General features: G+C 35.4%; 1 pseudogene; it reads right to left on the bottom strand.

The window, feature by feature from the left end:
- Positions 1–225: 225 nt before the first annotated feature.
- On the bottom strand, positions 226–1,458 carry LOC149527757 (uncharacterized; annotated as a pseudogene).
- Positions 1,459–4,661: the final 3,203 nt, after the last annotated feature.

Genomic DNA, 4,661 nt, shown 5'->3' with positions numbered 1-4,661 from the left:
TGACTTTACTGCTTGTTAAATTCATCTTATTGAATTTTAGTCTCTCACTTTCTGTTAACTCCAAATAGTAGAGTTTACCCCACCTAACACCATAACCAAGAATCTATCGAGTTAGAATGTCTTGAAAAATGCAAAATAAAGGCCAAAAAGCTACAATTCAATCAAAAGTAAAGGTAATTTGGGTAATAGACAAAAGATTACATTCAAGGGATGGAACAACAAGAACTATATCCAATGTAAGAGTATGGATAATATAGCAGATCTCTTTCCAATAACAAAACATGTACTACCATTAGCTATGGAGATAACAGATTGAGAAGAAATGAGGGCTGATTGTAACTGACCAAAATCCTTAGTCATATGGTCAGATGCACCTGTATCAATAATCCAAGTATTATTCTTAAAAATTGTAGAGAATACCAATGCCTTACCACCCATACTTGAGTAGGCAATGTTTGTTGTAGGATATGATTTGTTTGTAACATTTGCCATAGGCTTCGATTGGTTTTTTTCTGTGGATGTCACCATGGCTTTCCCTGCAAGTTTCTTTGTGAAGTCCTACCACTTAGGATAGCCAATGATTTGATAACATCGTTGTTTCGAGTGACCTATTTCACCACAATGAATACATACTAGAATGTTAGATTTTTTGGTTAATTGATTGCTTCAATTCTTTGAGGAACTAGACGATAGTCTTTGGTGAGTTCAATTAGCTAACATAGCTATATTCTTAGGATTCAGACAAAAGCCTACCATTGTCTATCTTTGTTGATGTGCTCTCCTAACATATGCATACGTGTTTTCTGAATCAAGTTTTGGATCTTTTCGTAAGATTTCTCTACAAACTTAATCAAATTCAGAATCAAGTCCACTTAGAAAAATATGGACTCGAAGCCTAGCCATAGCAAAATGCAATTGGATTACACCTTCAACTGTTCCTTCTTACAAGATAATCCTGTGATCAATTTTCTAAAAAATACCCACAAGTTTATTATAATATGTTAATAATGGTTGACCATTTTGTTTGGTAGAGAAAGATCTCTGGTTCAATTCAAAAATACAAGTCTCGTCTGATCAATCATAAAAAGTTTTCGATACAGCTTCCTTATATCTCTTTAGCTCTGGGAAGATGAATAAATCATTGCATCAACAATGTACTCATTGAGTCAATAAGCTAGCTTTTCACCTTCTGATCTTCAGCAATCCATGTTCCAAGATTAGGATCTCCAGCTGCAAGTATTTTTTCTTCTCCAATGAGATATCCAGTATTGATGTGAGCGCCAATAACATCTCCACAAGTTGATACTATAATGAGTAATTTAGGTCATCTAGTATAATATTAGTAGGAAATACATAATTGTCTTGGTGGACAATAATTAGTGGTGTTGGGTTACTTGGTATTGTTGGAATCATGGAATTGCTTGGTTCAATTAAAACAATGGAATTAGTTTCTGTCATGTAGTTATAAATGAACAGAAGAAAAAATGTGAGGGTGATTTTTTGAGTACGAGCTTTAGAATACAATATTCGTGTTAAAGAGTTCTTTTCAAATTAAAACTGCTTTGATACTATGTAAAAAATATTCAAAATCTAAGCAAAAAAAAATAAACTACTTAAAAAAAATAAAAATTACATAAAGGGCTATTTATAATAACCAATTAAACTTAAACTTACTTGATGTGCAAGTAAAGTAATTATAATAGCCAATTACACTTAAACCTACTTGATATGCAAGTAAAGAAAATAACAAATAAAAAAATTCTAACTTTAAACTTTTTTAAAATACAAATAAAATAAAAAATAAATTTTTTTAAAATATTCCTAAAATCAATAATTACAATTTATACTAACACTTTTTCATTTTTTTCTCTTGTTTCTCCTTGCAACCATCATCGAAATGAAGAGCTTCTTCTTTTTCTTTTCTTTCAGTTCTCCTTACACCCATCACTAGATTCAAATCAATGTACGACAGGCTAGATCTGACCCTTTTTTAAAAAAATAAAATAAAATAAGAATATCATTAAAAGCTGTGAATATAGGTTTCCCCTTTACAAGGACCATGGCTAGCAACCAGGCCGAACAACAAGAATATTGGTTGGTATGCTCTTATCCTGTAACGGTATACACTCTGAATACTCCTAATTAGTTCCTCTTCATCATGCAATCTTCCTTTCCCATTTCAATGAAAAAATCGATCACTTCTTTTCTTTTCTTTACGAACTCCATCTCGATTTTATTGCTAACTTCCCATATTTATTCTGCTTCTTTTTCTGAAGATCCTTTACTCTATCTTCCTTCTTTGCTCACTGTTCTGGGTTCCCCTTTTTCTTTCTAAATTAACCTCTTTTTTTCGAGCCTCTTTCTAATTTCTTTCCTTATTGATTTCCTATGTCTCAACATTGGTCCCATTTCACTCTCTAACTTGTCTCCCCCCTCTCTTCCACCATTTGTTTGTGTTTTTACCTCATCAAGATACTCTTCAGTCTTAGTCTTCTTCGAATCTTCCTCATCTGTCTTATAATTCGTCCATTCTCCCAGCCAAACTCATTCTCTTTTTATCTCCACCTCTTCATTGCCTTGATAACCGTGTCTATTTTCCATCTTCCCTCTTTCCCCTTCATCATTTCCTTTTCTCCTAAATCCTCTGCATTGCTCTAAGATTGTTTGTTTTGAATCCTCCAATCTGCTTATTTCTTCAGCAGCACTACTTCCTTCTCCATACTCTCGTGCTTTGAGTCTTCTACGTTTCACTCGACCCATTTTTCTGGAATTTATCCCAGATTTCGTTGTTTGACCTCCTCTATTCAACGAAGAACTCATTACCTTACTACTCCTATTTACCTCTCGCTTCTCCTTGTGACTGATCTTTTCATCTATACCCTTCGCTTCTCTAAACACTGGTTCTCTTTCTCTCCCTTTCATTTTTCACTCATTTTTAATGCTACTTTCTGAAGAAGTTTCTAGGATCCTTTTCTTCCCATTCAACTCGACCTTTACCCCTTTTGTAAGATGGCCTTCATATTTCTCTTTAGATTTAGCCTCTGACCCCTTTATCAACTCTAACTCAACTTTTCTCCTTTTGTCATTCTCTGTGTTCTTCTGGAATGGGCTAAAAACTCTCTTCTCATTTTCTCCTGGGTCGTTATCTTTGAGCCCTTCTGTTTTCTTTAAAATCTAAAATTCAACAATAGGCCCATTATTACAGGGCCCATACTTTAGTGTTTCGAATTTACCACCCTTCTTTTCGTCCACTCCAACTTCTCTAGGCCTTTCATTATAGCTATTTTTGCTTCCCCAATTACACTCTGACTCTTTCTTTTCGACGCTTGCCTTGTCTCTGCTTTCTTTTCTTCTCAATTCAAAATTCAAATTTCCCTCCCTATCATCCTTTGATTCGAACTTCTGCATAATATTTTTGTCCTCTGGTTCTTCACTTTCTAGTGTTTCCCTCTCTTGGTTCATCCTGCCGCTGTATTCATCGACGTTCTGAACACCCAACCATGACCCTTTATTCTTGTTTGGACCTCCATCGGATCCAGGCTTTCTTGCCACCTTTGTACCTCACCCTCTTCTAACCACTGCTCACTTGAATCCTTCTCTGATGTGTCTTCCCCTGCATGGTCAATCTTGATTCTAAGCTCACTTTTGATAATGTCCACTATAGATGCCTTCACTAAGAAGTCTTTCCCGTTCACCATTAAGCATGTGAAGGCTGTAATATTTGTTAAAGATTCCACTTCAATCAGGATCATTGCTTGGTCAAACCTCCACTTATCCATAGTATCTCTGTCCGATTTGATATATTTTCCCCAAGAGTCTTCTATAGCATTAAACCCATCTTCATGCCAAATATCAAGTGGAACTTTCTCCAGTTTGATTCACACTTAATACCTCCTCTCTTCTTCCCCAACACAATAAGGGGTTAAGCTTTGAAACCATGGCTCAAATAGATCCATGTAGTCCTTAAGCAACACTTTCATTTCCTTTTTTTCTCCGAAAGTTATGATCACATATAGGCCCCCCATCGGTTAGACTTGCGCTATGATTCCTTCCCTGAAAAAAGAGCATTCAACAGATCCACAATTAATGGAGCTCCTTAAAAAACCCATTGCACTCCTACCTTACCATTCTAGCTCTCCCTCAGCAATAACAATCGTTTGCCCACCACTCTGACTTCTTAAATGGTTACTCTATTTACCCTCTTGCTTTGCATCAACATTGAAACTCTTATTCACTTAAGACTTTCTGTCCTCTCCTTTTTTACCTCTCCAACAGGGTTTTTGTCGGCCATTAATGATTCTTTATACGTTTTCCTCCCTCCTCCCCTAAGCTCACTCATCTTTCTTTCACCTCTAAACCCCATCCTATCAACATCTGTAGTCCTCTGCTTATCAACTTTCATCACCCTAATTTGTCTCCCATTTATTCTCCTTCCATGCCCCATCCAAATTGCTTTTGTCATTAGGGGTATGCAAATGGTTAGTTCAGTTAATTCAGTTATTAGATATTCAATAACCGAACTAACCGAACTCTTATTTAAAAATAACCGAAACTAAACCAAAGTAACCGAAACCGAACTAATTCGGTTAGTTCGGTTCGGTTTCCAAAAATCGAACTTAACAATTTTTTTGTTTATATATATTTATTAATGTTGTATTTTT

Source organism: Theobroma umbraticum, unplaced genomic scaffold, assembly GCF_002168275.2.
Source record: "Theobroma umbraticum cultivar Fairchild unplaced genomic scaffold, ASM216827v3 scaffold_30.0, whole genome shotgun sequence".
Taxonomy (NCBI): domain Eukaryota; kingdom Viridiplantae; phylum Streptophyta; class Magnoliopsida; order Malvales; family Malvaceae; genus Theobroma; species Theobroma umbraticum.
This window is presented reverse-complemented; position numbering and strand designations above follow the sequence as displayed.